This window comes from Phyllobates terribilis, unplaced genomic scaffold (assembly GCF_046119375.1).
Source record: "Phyllobates terribilis strain yellow unplaced genomic scaffold, ASM4611937v1 Scaffold_5__5_contigs__length_657084704, whole genome shotgun sequence".
NCBI lineage: Eukaryota > Metazoa > Chordata > Amphibia > Anura > Dendrobatidae > Phyllobates > Phyllobates terribilis.
Window position 1 is genome coordinate 576,915,796 of NW_027362765.1, and position 16,361 is coordinate 576,932,156.

Below are 16,361 nucleotides of genomic sequence, written 5' to 3' on the forward strand. Positions count from 1 at the left end.
AGAGTGCTCAACACCAGCTGGTGTTTCCACTTCCAAATGAAATGATGACCTGCCAATCACACTGGCTGTTGCGGGTAAAGAGGTGGCAGGTCTGCATCCCAAAACAGGTGTGACTGCTGTCCCCCCAGTCACAGAGGATGAAGAGGCCGCGGATGCACAAGATGGGGCAGACGGTGGTTGGCCCGGCCCGCTAGGCCGCATTGTAGCACAGTGAGCTTCCCACTGCAACTTATGCTTCATATCCATGTGCCGGTTCATGCATGTATTACTCAAACTATGGATTTTTTGGCCTCTACTTAGCTTTTGGTGACAAATGTTACAGATAACACGAGTTGGGTCATCCTTATAGATCTGAAAAAATGCCCAGGCTATGCAAGGCTTAGAACCCATGCGACCTGAAGAGCCACCACGACTTGTGGTCAGAGGCAGAGTTGTGTTTGAAGATGCAGTTGTTGACGTGCTTCCAGTACTACGTCTCTGTCCAGGAAAGCGCAATCTGACCTCGTCGTCACTAGCATCCTCCTCCACCTCCTCTGCTGACCTCATCGACTGGCTGACTGTGGGTTGACAGTAAGTGGGATCTGCAACCTGGTCATCATCACCCTGTGTGTTCTCACACCCGTCGTCCTCAGAGCCAAACTCTTCCTGCCCTGACAAAAGACTCAAGTTGTCGCTCCAATCAGGTATTTGAGTCTCATCATCATCTTCCTCATTGTCTCCACCAACAGGAGTTACAGTTTGGGAACGAGGGTCTACATTATGCTCAGAACCTTCTTCATCTGGTCCTGGATCCGACTCATAAAAATTCAGGGCATCAGTGCAGATCATTTCCTCGTCTGGATTCACAGAAGCTCTGGTGCCGACCTCTGATTCCCAGGCTATAGTATGAGTAAACAGCTCTGCAGACTCAACCATCTGTTCTACCCCATACTCAGACGGGCAGCTGGAGACTTGGGAGCTGTGAGTAAGCAAGTGCGATTGGGGTGACACCTCTGAGGACTGGAGTATTTGTGATATTGAAGTTGAAGTGGAGGAGAGCCCACTTAAAGAGCACTTGATATCCGTTGAAGCACCTGCTGTTTTTGTGCCTCATCTGGAATTTGTAGCGATGGGCGTGGCCGTAAGGAAGGGATCGTATCACATTGTCCACTAAAAGAAGTAGACATCTTAGTTTGGCTGGAAGATGGTCTTTCTTCTGCAGATGTTACTGTTGCTTTAACACCTACCCCACGGACACAACCTTTTTTTCCCTTCCCAACATGCCTATTCCCCTTTCCACCAGCAGCAGGACTTTTGCCACTCAGTTTGGTGGTTAACTAATTGACAACTCTGGAGTTGTTTGCACAAAAAACAATGGATGGAAACCGAGCAGAGCTGAGTAGCCAAATTGTGGTACTAGCCCAAAAGGATTGGCTGGGTTAGAAGCAGTAAAACAATTTTATTAGATGCACAGATGGTGGAGCTTGGTATAGATGGCCTAATAGAATGAGCACCAAATACTGCTACAGGCCCAAAATTATTTTCCAGGCAAGATGCAGCTAAAAATTGCTAGTAATTTGAAAGCTGGTGAAGCTTAGTATAAATGGCCTAATAGAATGAGTACCACACACTGGTACAGGCCCAAAATTATTTTCCAGGCAAGATGCAGCTCAAAATTATTAGTAATTTGAAAGCTGGTGGAGCTTAGAATAGAGGGCCTAATAGAATGAGTACCACACACTGCTAATATGCCCAAAAGGTTTTACTTGGCTAGGTGCAGTAAAAAATTTGTATTACATACACAGGTGGTGTAGCTTGCAATACAGATAGGCTACGCCACTGACTACCACACACTGCTAATATGCCCAAAAGGTTTTACTTGGCTAGGTGCAGTAAAAAATTTGTATTACATACACAGGTGGTGTAGCTTGCAACACAGATAGGCTACTCCACTGACTAACACACACTGCTAATATGCCCAAAAGGTTTTACTTGGCTAGGTGCAGTAAAAAATTTGTATTACATACACAGGTGGTGTAGCTTGCAAAACAGATAGGCTACTCCACTGACTAACACACGCTGCTAATATGCCCAAAAGGTTTTACTTGGCTAGGTGCAGTAAAAAATGTGTATTACATACACAGGTGGTGTAGCTTGCAACACAGATAGGCTACTCCACTGACTAACACACACTGCTAATATGCCCAAAGGGTTTTACTTGGCTAGGTGCAGTAAAAAATTTGTATTACATACACAGGTGGTGTAGCTTGCAACACAGATAGGCTACTCCACTGACTAACACATACTGCTAATATGCCCAAAGGGTTTTACTTGGCTAGGTGCAGTAAAAAATTTGCATTACATACACAGGTGGTGTAGCTTGCAAAGCAGATAGGCTACTCCACTGACTAACACACACTGCTAATATGCCCAAAAGGCTTTACTTGGCTAGGTGCAGTAAAAAATTTGTATTACATACACAGGTGGTGTAGCTTGCAACACAGATAGGCTACTCCACTGATTAAGACACACTGCTAATATGCCCGAAAGGTTTTACTTGGCTAGGTGCAGTAAAAAATTTGTATTACATACACAGGTGGTGTAGCTTGCAACACAGATAGGCTACTCCACTGACTAACACACACTGCTAATATGCCAAAAAGGCTTTACTTGGCTAGGTGCAGTAAAAAATTTGTATTGCATACACAGGTGGTGTAGCTTGCAACACGGATAGGCTATTCCACTGACTAACACACACTGCTATTATGCCCAAAAGGTTTTACTTGGCTAGGTGCAGTAAAAAATTTGTATTACATACACAGGTGGTGTAGCTTGCAACACAGATAGGCTACTCCACTGACTAACACACACTGCTAATATGCCCAAAAGGTTTTACTTGGCTAGGTGCAGTAAAAAATTTGTATTACATACACAGGTAGTGTAGCTTGCAACAAAGATAGACTACTCCACTGACTAACACACACTGCTAATATGCCCAAAAGGTTTTACTTGGCTAGGTGCAGTAAAAAAATTTTATTACATACACAGGTGGTGTAGCTTGCAACACAGATAGGCTACTCCACTGACTAACACACACTGCTAATATGCCCAAAGGGTTTTACTTGGCTAGGTGCAGTAAAAAATTTGTATTACATACACAGGTGGTGTAGCTTGCAACACAGATAGGCTACTCCACTGACTAACACACACTGCTAATATGCCCAAAGGGTTTTACTTGGCTAGGTGCAGTAAAAAATTTGCATTACATACACAGGTGGTGTAGCTTGCAAAGCAGATAGGCTACTCCACTGACTAACACATACTGCTAATATGCCCAAAAGGCTTTACTTGGCTAGGTGCAGTAAAAAATTTGTATTACATACACAGGTGGTGTAGCTTGCAACACAGATAGGCTACTCCACTGATTAACACACACTGCTAATATGCCCGAAAGATTTTACTTGGCTAGGTGCAGTAAAAAATTTGTATTACATACACAGGTGGTGTAGCTTGCAACACAGATAGGCTACTCCACTGACTAACACACACTGCTAATATGCCAAAAAGGTTTTACTTGGCTAGGTGCAGTAAAAAATTTGTATTGCATACACAGGTGGTGTAGCTTGCAACACGGATAGGCTATTCCACTGACTAACACACACTGCTAATATGCCCAAAAGGTTTTACTTGGCTAGGTGCAATAAAAAATTTGTATTACATACACAGGTTGTGTAGCTTGCAACACAGATAGGCTACTCCACTGACTAACACACACTGCTAATATGCCCAAAAGGTTTTACTTGGCTAGGTGCAGTAAAAAATTTGTATTACATACACAGGTGGTGTAGCTTGCAACACAGATAGGCTACTCCACTGACTAACACACACTGCTGATATGCCCAAAAGGTTTTACTTGGCTAGGTGCAGTAAAAAATTTTTATTACATACACAGGTGGTGTAGCTTGCAACACAGATAGGCTACTCCACTGACTAACACACACTGCTAATATGCCCAAAGGGTTTTACTTGGCTAGGTGCAGTAAAAAATTTGTATTACATACACAGGTGGTGTAGCTTGCAACACAGATAGGCTACTCCACTGACTAACACACACTGCTAATATGCCCAAAGGGTTTTACTTGGCTAGGTGCAGTAAAAAATTTGCATTACATACACAGGTGGTGTAGCTTGCAAAGCAGATAGGCTACTCCACTGACTAACACATACTGCTAATATGCCCAAAAGGCTTTACTTGGCTAGGTGCAGTAAAAAATTTGTATTACATACACAGGTGGTGTAGCTTGCAACACAGATAGGCTACTCCACTGATTAACACACACTGCTAATATGCCCGAAAGATTTTACTTGGCTAGGTGCAGTAAAAAAATTGTATTACATACACAGGTGGTGTAGCTTGCAACACAGATAGGCTACTCCACTGACTAACACACACTGCTAATATGCCAAAAAGGTTTTACTTGGCTAGGTGCAGTAAAAAATTTGTATTGCATACACAGGTGGTGTAGCTTGCAACACGGATAGGCTATTCCACTGACTAACACACACTGCTAATATGCCCAAAAGGTTTTACTTGGCTAGGTGCAATAAAAAATTTGTATTACATACACAGGTTGTGTAGCTTGCAACACAGATAGGCTACTCCACTGACTAACACACACTGCTAATATGCCCAAAAGGTTTTACTTGGCTAGGTGCAGTAAAAAATTTGTATTACATACACAGGTGGTGTAGCTTGCAACACAGATAGGCTACTCCACTGACTAACACACACTGCTAATATGCCCAAAAGGTTTTACTTGGCTAGGTGCAGTAAAAAATTTGTATTACATACACAGGTGGTGTAGCTTGCAACACAGATAGGCTACTCCACTGACTAACACACACTGCAAGAAGCCCAAAAGGATTTGCTTAGCTAGATTTAGCCAAATGCTGTGATAAACACTTGCACAGCACTAAAACAGACCTGCCTGGCAAAAAGTTATAGGAACTGATGTAACCTAGCCCTCAAAAGGGCTGGAATTACAACTAGTCACTACTCCCAACCTATCTGTCTATTTAAGAGCACAGACCTGCCTGCTAAAAGTGCTAGGAACTGCTGTAACCTAGCACTCAAAAGGACTGCAATTACAAACTAGTCCCTACTCCCTAAACCTTTCTGTCTTTTTAAGAGAAAATTCGCTTGCAATTCACAGTTACACAATATAGCGCTAACAGCAGCAGCAGTGCCGTCTAACACTCAGCTGCAGCAGTGAGAAAATGGTGGCGATGGGGAAAATGGCTGGGTCTTATAGGGCAAGGACATGTGACATACACAGCCAATGACACATGCCCTTGCTTGTGTGAAAAAAAGCACTTCGCTCCGTGTGTGCGCTGCTGATAGGCTAATAGACTGCACCTCCCCACTGTAAATGCGGGAAAGAGAAAAAAATATGGAGATCTTCAATATTTCTGCAGAGATCCATCCCATTCCCCTCCCCCGCCCCGCTGTACACTTAAACTGTGTATTAACATTGATTATCACCATTACTGTGAAAAAAATCCAGTTACGATTTTGGTGCACGAACAGTTATCGAACATAACCTCGAACAGTCGGATTTTTTTCAAATCGTTCGGGTTTGTCGAACGGCTCGAACACCGCCCAAAACAGCTCGAATTTGAGATTGGCGAACAGTTCGAGTCAAACACCGCTCATCTCTAGTCTTGAACTTCCTCAGGCTCTTGAGGTCCACAACATGTTCCACAGGTCCTTACTCAAGAAGTATGTGGAACCTCTTGAGCCCTCACCTCTACTGCCTCACCCAGTAAGGGTTAATGGTAATCTGGACATCCAGATTATGAGGATTGTAGATTCTCGTCTCCATCGTTGTTATCTAAAATACTTGGTGCACTAGAAGGGTTATGGTCTAGAAGAGAGGATGTGGGTTTCAGCATCAGAAGTGAACACTCCCAGGTTGGTTTGTTCATTCCACACCTCCTATCCTGAGAAACCCGGTCCTGAGTGTCCGTAAGCCACTTGTAGAGGGGGAGTACTGACACGGGTGTTTCAGAAGTGATAGACAATCGCCCTGCAGTTGGTTGCTGGAGATCTCTTTGTTTGGCACTACAAACACCTTCTTAGAAGTTGTCTCTCTAGGACCCAGCGGCTACCTTCCTCTTGCTAAATAGCACCCTGGCCTGGGTGTATAAACATCTGCTGTTTGCTAGAGGGAGGTGCCATCAATATTCACATGACCCCTTGTGAAGGCTTGAGCAAGAGCGGTACTTCTTCCTCTCTGGAGCTAAGAGGACGTGTGTTCATCTCTCTGAAGTCGGCTAAAGCTAAACTATCTTTCCTTGTTTATTCCCCTCTGTTTTCTTTAGTTGTCAATGGGGATTGACTAGCGCTCATCCCCTCCCTTCTCTAGCCAGGACCAAATGCCAGGGAAAGACGGGGCGAGGTTCCTGTGCAGCGATTGGTGCGGAACCAATATAGGGACGTTAGGGGAGACGGGGTGATATAAGGTCAGCCTAAGAGGTCACCAGTACCCCTTTTCCCTAGAGTCTGGGCCCCCTTTTCCCCCTTCCCTTCGTGTTGCACTTAGTCTTTTCTACACCTTGAGTGACATTATCGCCGGCCGTGCATGTTTTGAGAAGAAAAAGAAAAAATCTTACACTTTGTTATATTTTTGGGTGTTTTTTGGGCGTGGATTTTGACTTTTTTTTCTTTGTTCCATTGGCATGGGTTCAGTTGCAGAGCTCTCAGAGTGGCTGCGCAGTCTGTCTCTGGAGGTGAATAACCTCCGCTGTGAGGTTCAGCAACAGCATCAGCGGCTACAGGTTGCTAATGTGAGGGTTTCTGCTGGTAGGCCTGCCCAGCCTAAACCCAAGGTTGCCCTCCCGGACAGGTTTTCAGGAGGTAGGAACAAGTTTTTTGTATTCAAGGAGGCCTGCAAACTGTATTTTAAACTTCATGCTTACTAACCAGAAATGAGGAGCAACGGGTTGGAATTGTGATCTCTCTACTGCACGGAGATCTTCAATCGTGGGCATTTTCTTTACAGCAGGATTCGGTTTGTCTCTTGTCTGTGGAGGAATTTTTTGGGGCTTTGGCCCTCATCTATGATGACCCTGACGAAGTCGCCTTGGCTGAGTCTAGGCTATGTCGTCTTCAGCAGGGGAATCGGTCAGTAGAGACGTAGAGTTCTGAATTCCGTAGAAGGGCAACAGATTCTAAATGGAATGACGGGGCCCTTAGAAGCCAATTTTGTGAGGGTCTTTCTGAAAGATTGAAAGACGCCCTGGCAGTATATGAAACCCCTCAGTCCTTGGAGGCTGCCATCTCATTGGCCATATGTCTTGATAGACGCCTTCGGGATAGACAGGTGAGACCACCTTCTCGGGGCCTTCTTGTCGGGGTTATATACCTCTACCGGGGGAGTCTGGCAGTGAACCAGTATGGGGGGAGGTGGAGGAAACTATGCAGTTAGGGGGGGACTTTACATCCTACATTTCCCGGAGATTCGCAAGAAAAAAGGTGTATGTTTTTTTTGTGGGAAAGGGGGACATATTGTTGGGACCTGTCCTTCAATTCCTAAGCAAAAGGAGACTTGATTAACTCTTGGTAGTCTGAAGTTGGATAAGCAAGGGGTGCATTTGTTGCCAACGTGCAGTACCCTGTTTGTCCTGACATCAGAGGTGGTGCTAGAGAGAAAAATCGAGAAAACTTCTGTGTTTGGTGACAGTGGAGACGGAGTCAGCATGGTTGATGCTGAGTTTGTGAAAACTCATGGTCTTGCTTGCTGTACTTTAGCTAAACCTATTTCCATCTTCGCCATTGACTCGGCATCACTTGCACAGAAAGCATTTACTCAGATTGTACATAATGTAAAACTGAGGGTGGGGTTGGTTCATTGTGAAATAATCCCTTGCTATGTCCTGGACAGTCTTCCCACCCCAATTGCTTTGGGTCTCCCCTGGCTAGTGAAACATAATCCGTTGGTGGATAGGCAAGCCATGGAGATCATTGAATGGGGAGATTACTGCCAAGAGAACTGGTTAGATATTTCCCTTGCTACTGTCTCTACAGAAATATTACCTGCTTTTTTGTCCGGTTTTGAGGACATTTTTTCTGAGAGGGGGTGTCAAGAATTGCCTCATCATCGTGCATATGATTGTCCTATTAACCTGACCCCTGGAGCTAAACTACCGAAGTCCAGACTGTATAATCTTTTTGACCCTGAGAGGCAAGCCATGAAGGATTTCATTGCGGAAAGTCTGGAGAAGGGACACATCAGGCCCTCATCTTCGCCTGAGGCGGCAGGGTTCTTCTTTGTGAAGAAAAAAGATAGCGGTCTATGTCCCTGTTTAGATTTCCGGGAATTAAATCAAATTACCATCCGAGATCTATACCCTCTTCCTCTGATTCCTGATTCGTTTAGCCAGGTTGTAGGAGCGAAGGTATTCTCCAAGTTGGATTTAAGGGGAGCCTACAATCTGGGTAGAATCAGAGAAGGGGACAAATGGAAAACAGCATTCAATACCCCTTAAGGGCTTTTCGAGAGTCTGGTTATGCCTTTCAGTTTGACCAGCGCATGTGCGGTATTCCAGCATTTCATAAATTATATTTTCCATCATTTGGTGGGGAGGTTTGTGGTGGTCTATCTGGACGATATTTTGGTTTACTCAACTGATTTTGAGACACATCGGGGGCATGTTAAACAGGTGCTCCAGATATTAAGGGATAACAAAGCAATACCAAACTGGAAAAATGTGTTTTCGCCATTCAGGAGGTGCAGTTTTTGGGGTACTTGTCATCTTCGGGTTTTCGGATGGATCCGGAGAAGATTCATGCAGTCCTTGATTGGGAACGTGCCAAAAACCTGAAGGCTCTACAACGTTTTCTGGGTTTTACTAATTTTTACCGTAAATTTATCCAAAATTACTCAGTAATTGTGAAACCCCTTACTGACATAACTAAGAAAGCGTCTAATTTTTCCAAATGGTCAGAGGCCTCCCTCCAGGCTATTTCTTCCTTAAAGAATTATTTTGCGTTGCACCTATACTCAGTCAACCCTATGTTTCCGAGCCTTTTATTGTGGAGGTTGATGCATTGGATGTGGGGGGTTGGGACTGTGTTGTCTCAGGATCCGTCCCCTGGCAAATGGTGTCCATGCGCCTTCTTTTCTAAAAAATTGTCTTATGCTGAAAGAAATTATGACGTGGGTAATAGGGAACTCTTGGCGATCAAATTGGCGTCCGAAGAATGGCAACATTGGCTGGAGGGGGCTGTCCATCTTATTACTGTTATTACTGACCATAAGAACCTGTAATATCTCCAGTCAGCTAGACGTCTCAACCCTAGGCAAGCCAGATGGTCCCTGGTTTTTACTAGGTTCAATTTTGTTGTCACTTTTCGTCCAGGGGTCAAAAATGTCAAGGCTGATGCTTTGTCCCGGAGTTTCCCGGGTGGTGGTGACCATGAGAACCCTGCCCCAATATTACAGAAGGGGGTAGTCATTTCGGCATTATATCCTGAACTAGAGGGTAAGGTGTTGGAGGCTCAGGGGGACGCCCCTGCATCCTGCCCTCCAGGAAGATTATTTGTACCATCCAATCTGTGCCGTAAGGTTATTAAATAACATCATAACTCTGTGCTTGCTGGTCATCCAGGTGGTAAGGCAACCTGGAACCTCCTCTCTCGTCGTTTTTAGTGGCCAGGGTTGCATCAGGATGTGATTGAACATGTATCTGCTTGTAGTATTTTCGAGCATTCTAAGGTTTCACATACCTGTCCGTCTGGTACTCTTCTTCCTCTACCTATCCCTAGTAGGCCATGGACACATTTGTTCATGGATTTTATTACTGACCTATGGGTTTCTGCAGGTAAAAAGGTGGTTTTGGGGGTTGTAGATTATTTCAGTACAATGGTTCACTTCGTCACATTACCTGCACTTCCAAATGTCAAGACATTTGCTCAGGTGTTCATAAATGAGATTGTGAAGCTTCACAGCGTTCCCTCCGATCTGGTGTCAGATCGGGGGACCCAATTTGTTTCCAAGATGGAAGGCATTCTGTTCTCGACTGGGGGTGAAGATGTTTTTTTCCTTGGTTTTCCAACCTCAGTCGAATGGACAGACCGAGCGTGTCAATTAGAATTTGGAGACCTACCTAAGGTGTTTTGTCTCCAAAATTCAGGAGGATTGGGCATCCTACTTACCGCTGGCAGAATTTGCCATTAATAATCATCGACAAGAATCCACTTGTATCTTTAGTGGGGGAGGAGCTTCGGGAGTTCCTGTGGAGGAACGGTTTGCTTCGTCGCTCACCTCGGTATGGTGAGGTGTTCAGGGTAATTTAAAGATCATGGGAGACAGGTATAAACGTATGGCTGACAGAAAACACTTTCTAGATCCGGACCTGAATGTGAATGACTTTGTGTGGTTGTCTACCAAGAATATAAGATTGAAAGTTCCTTCTTGGAAGCTGGGACCTAGGTTTATTGGTCCCTATAAAATAACCACCGTCATTAATCCAGCAGCGCTCCGTCTTGAATTTCCTCAGGTTCTTAAGGTCCACAACGTGCTCCACAGGTCCTTACTCAAGAAGTATGTGGAACCTCTTGAGCCCTCACCTCTACTGCCGCACCCAGTAAGGGTTGATGGTAATCTGGACATCCAGATTTTGAGGATTGTAGATTCTCGTCTCCAACGTTGTTCTCTACAATACTTGGTGCACTGGAAGGGTTATGGTCTAGAGGAGAGGATGTGGGTTACAGCATCAGAGGTGAACACTCCCAGGTTGGTTTGTTCTTTCCACACCTCCTATCCTGAGAAACCCGGTCCTGAGTGTCCGTAAGCCACTTGTAGAGGGGGACTACTGACACGGGTGTTTCAGAAGTGATAGACAGTTGCCCTGCAGTTGGTTGCAGGAGATCTCTTTGCTTGGCACTACAAACACCTTCTTAGAAGTAGTCTCTCTAGGACCCAGCGGCTACCTTCCTCTTGCTAAATAACACCCTGGCCTGGGTATATAAACATCTGATGTTTGCTAGAGGGAGGTGACGGCAATATTCACATGACCACTTGTGAAGGCTTGAGCAAGAGCAGAACTTCTTCCTCTCTGGAGCTAAGAGGACGTGTGTTCATCTCTCTGAAGTCGACTAAAGCTAAGCTATCTTCACTTGTTTGTTCCCCTTTGTTGTCTTTAGTTGTCAATGGGGATTGACTAGCGCTCATCCCCTCCCTTCCCTAGCCAGGGCCAAATGCCAGGGAAAGACGGGGCGAGGTTCCTGTGCGGCGATTGGTGCGGAACCAATATAGGGACGTTAGGGGAGACGGGGTGATATAAGGTCAGCCTAAGAGGTCTCCAGTACCCCCTTTCCCTAGAGTCTGGGCCCCCTTTTCCCCCTTTCCTTCGTGTTTCACTTAGTCTTTCCTACACCTTGCGTGACAATAATAATGCACACTTCTACAAGTTTTAGAGGTGGAAATGATCAGCTCTTACCTCTTGGGCCCCTGCGTGGCTGCACAGGTTGCACCAATGATATGTCTGCCCCTGAAATGAAGATTCAACATTAGGTTCAGGAGGAAATCTAAAGCCCGATTGTTGTGGATTTCTTTAATTTCTTTACATATCCATGTAAAGTGTAAATTTTGACTCAAACTAAAAACACACAAATATACAAATATTTAAATTGACATTTTCATGTGTATAATATTATATTATAAGCCTTTCTAACAGAAAAATAAAGTGAAAGGTGTTTCTCATTTTTTTTAAAAAAATGTGCTGAATGTAAAAAATGGTATAAAATAAAATGAAAAAAAATATTGATCTAAATCTCCATTGTCACACTGCTTCAGCAGTCACTCTGGCATATATGGCACATGCAAGTTATTGCTGGAGTTGTCATGTAAATGATGATCACGACGTCATCACTGAAGAACTCTGAGTAGATGTGCTACAATAGCTGACATTAAATAGGTGAGTAAAAAGGCTAAAAAAAAACTTTGATATGGTCTAAATTCTTTGTACTGGTGTGCAGAAGTTACAATTTAAAAAGTTTGCCTCTGTCCAAAAACTTCTGGACCCAACTGTATTGCATACCTATTCCCCTGTATCACAACAACAAATAATCACTGGAATTACATGTACTGTATTTTCCCACTTACTTCAATCAGCAGTGAATCCATGGCAAAACTGATGGCTAGGGGATGCAGTAGTTTTAAAATCTTGCTTCACGCTATTATTGAAACTGTATGTTTTCATCCTTATTGCAGGAATGTCTTTTTCTTAAATCCTGTTCATTACAAAGTTTCAGCTATTCACTGCAGTAAGTTACAAAATTTGCAAACATTGTAATGTGTCAGTTTTGTTGGCATCTAGAAGTACTCTTAAAGCAGAGGAGGGCTACTAAAAGCTCTGCATAAGTCAGTATTTTGAGTTGGATTCCAGAGTTTAAAAAAAAGCTTCTAAAACATCTTCAGGCTGTGTGCCCACTTTGTGTTTTTTAAGCATTTCCGCAGCGGCAATTCCGCTGCTGAAACGCTTAAAAAATGCTTGGTAGAAGGTCTGCCATGTTCCCCAATGATAATCCGCATGTGCTGTGCACATGCTGCGGAAATTTCCGCTGCGGATTATCATTGCGGAAAAATCTGTAGCACTACACTTCATTGAATCGCATAATATCCGCATTACTACATGTGCACGTGCGGATATCATGCGGTTCAATGTGCGGATGGTACCCGGGTTTGGAGAAGAGGAGCCTTTTCTCCAGACCCGGGTACCATAGTACCTGTAAAAAAAAAAGAATAAAATAAAAAATATACATTATACTTACCTTCTGATGGCCCCCGGTCTCCATCGCGATCCGTCCAGACTCGCCGGCAGCTCGCGATGGTCTAAAAGGACCTGCCATGATGTCATTTAGTCATGTGACGGGTCACGTGACCGCTAACGTCGGCGGTCGCGTGACCCGTCACATGACTAAATGACTTCATGGCAGGTCCTTTTAGACCACCGCTAGACACCGGGGATAAGGACAACGGGGGCCATCAGAAGGTCAGTATAATATTTATTTTTTATTTTTTACCATTTTTTTACGGTCACACTAAATAAATCCATGCCGGTTGCATGGATTTATATAGTGTGACCAAGTTGTCAAGGACTTTCCAAGTGATGTTAAAATCGCTTGGAAAGCGCTTGACAACCCGCATGCGGAAATGCATGCAAAAATGCTTGACAAACGCTTCTACCTGGCAGGAAAAACGCATGTAAAATCCACATGCGTTTTTTCTGCCAGGGAGATGCAGAAACGCTCAGGAAAAATCTGGTGCATTTCTGTATCGTGGGCACTTAGCCTCAAAACCACTTCAAAAATCTTTTCAGGAAAAAAAATTGCTTTAAAAAACAAATAAAAGTTGATCGTTCAGTATTTATTATTACCCCGGCAAACTGGCTTTTTCAGTCACTGATCAGTGCATAGATAGCTACAGCTGAAACCATGTTCCAGCACTGACTGACAGCCGGCTCTAATGCAGAGCTCTAATGCTGAGCTGGCTGTCAGTCAGTGCCAGGGCATGGTTTCAGCTGCAGCTCTCTATTCACTGAGCGGTGACTGAAACCTTATCAGCGGCAGCACTATGACTGAAAGAGCAAGGCTGTTGGGGGAGAATAAACTCATTTCCTCCAGGCAGCGGGGCTCTCAGTGTGGTGGCCACACAGTTTCAGAACACTAATAACTTGCAGATTAACCCCATAACCGAAGGTTAATAGCGTTATTTTACATGACAGGTTCCCTTTAAAACAAAGTTTCATATGTACTCAAGTCTTACCATAATGTTTTTGTGAAGTTTAGCAGTTAAAAACAGATTGGATAACGAACAGCTAAATGAACACGTCAGTAGTATAATTTAATAAAAAAGCAATTTTACCCCTGGAATTGCCCTTTAATCCTAAATTGCAAATGTATAGACAGCAACATGGCATATGAGGTTCAGTGTTGATAAATGTAAGGTTACACTATTTATGCCCCAAAATATGATAAACCTGCAACATCAAAGGATTCAGGAAACAGGAAACCAAATTAAAAACAAGTCTGAAAGCTCTCAGCATAAGAAAAGATTGTGAAAACGATTTTTTTACATTAATAAGGTGCAACTTTTGAAATCAGTGATTTTTAGTTGACTGAAACATCATTTACCCCGTCCAATCTATCATTGGTCTTAATACACCCATTAAGATGCACAAAGAGTATGAGGATGTGAGGGCACTTACTGTCATGGAACAAGGGGAGAAAAACATACACTAGGAAAGATGCAAGTATAATCATACATGCTTGTAATTTGAGAATGAGACCTATAGATCAGAGAACAGAACCAAGATAGATCAAGTTCAATCTAGCAAACAGATATAAACAGGTCATAACAGGTGTAGAAGAAACCCCTCTGTGCCAGAAAGAAAAAAATCTGAACACATTAATCACACCTGTGTATTCTGGAATAATATACCATTTTTAATTGAAGGAAAAGCTCTACAAGTAGATTTCACAAAAAAGTACTATAATTATTAGTGTTGAGCGAACATGCTCGACACTGCTCGGTACTCGCCCGAGCATCACGCTACTCGGGATGTTCGGCGAGCACCGAGCATTTCCGGGTTACTCGGGCGGGAGCTCGGGTCTCCGCCCTGCATGTTTGGCGCTCTTTACAGAGCCAATGAACATGCAGGGATTGCCAGCCAGTCACTGTAATGCTGCAGCCATGTTGGTTGTGGGCATTACAGTGATTGGCTGGCCGCACAGCGTCACCTCGAGTATTTAAAACCGGGCGCCGCCATCTTGGACACAGTCGCTCCGGATTAGATAGTGTAGGGACAGCGCTGCCGATTTAGGGAGAGATATAAACTGCGAAATAGTTAGTGTAGGGTCTGTAAAGGCTGCCAGAACAAACAAACAGTCCTTTTCAGGACTAATATCCATCCCAGATACCAGGCTGTATAGGAGACACAGTGGTTATACCAGCAAACGCTGCATTACAGTCCTGTGTGCTCCTGTTGCTCAAATTGCTGGACTTAGCACCAGGTGTCGGGGACCAGGAAAAATCCTTTTTTTCCATCTAAATCCTCCTTTTTTTTCCTCCTTCACACTGTACAAATACCCGTCTTATTAACCTTTTGGTGTGTCCCCCCTCCCCCCCCCCCAAAAAAATGCGTGTCTCTGATTTTTCAGACACAAATATAACTGTTGAAAATAGTCTGGTGTAGGCTAGAGAAACAGAAGTGTTGTTTTGCACTTCCACGGTTCAAACCTCTGTATTATCCATTTTGGGCCATTTGTATCTAAAAAAAAAACAGTTTGAGTGTGTCGCTCACTGTTCAGCCGCAAATATCTCTATTTAAAAAAGTGTGGTATACCCCAGTAAACAATAACTGTGGTTTTGCCATCCCACGGTAAAAAATCTCTATTATTCAGCTTTTGGTAGTTTTTTCCGTAAAGAAAAACAGTAGTGTCTCCTGACTGTTGTGACACAAAAATATATCTGTTGAAAATAGTCTTGTGTAGGCCCGACATCCCAGTGTGGTTTCGCAGTTCCACGGGTCAAATCGCTGTACTATCCAGTTTTGGGCCTTTGGTATCTAAAAAAAAAGCAGTTTGAGTGTGTCGCTCACTGTTCAGCCGCAAATATCTCTATTTAAAAAAGTGTGGTATACCCCAGTAAACAATAAGTGTGGTTTTGCCATCCCACGGTAAAAATCTCTATTATTCAGCTTTTGGTAGTTTTTTCCGTAAAGAAAAACAGTAGTGTCTCCTGACTGTTGTGACACAAAAATATATCTGTTGAAAATAGTCTTGTGTAAGCCCGACATCCCAGTGTGGTTTCGTAGTTCCACTGGTCAAATCGCTGTACTATCCAGTTTTGGGCCTTTGGTATCTAAAAAAAAAGCAGTTTGAGTGTGTCGCTCACTGTTCAGCCGCAAATATCTCTATTTAAAAAAGTGTGGTATACCCCAGTAAACAATAACTGTGGTTTTCCTCTTCCACTGTTCTAATCTACTCTTTATTACCCTTTTTCCATTGATAGTGCAAGTGTAAGCTATTTTACTTCATTTACAATGGGCAAGGCGCGTGGCAAGGGACGTGGAAGTGGACGTTCTGGTGATGGTTCGTGCAGAGGATGGGGCCGTGGCCAAGGTGAAAATGTGCCACAACCAACAGCCACATCTTCTCGCTCCCACTTCTTGACCGAATTACTAGGGAAGCACAGAACAATACCTGTATTGAGAACTGATCAGTGTGAACAGGTTATTAATTGGATAGCAGACAATACTTCCAGTTACCTGGGCACCACCACCTCTGGTCTGTCTTCCACACGGTCAACTCTTAGTAG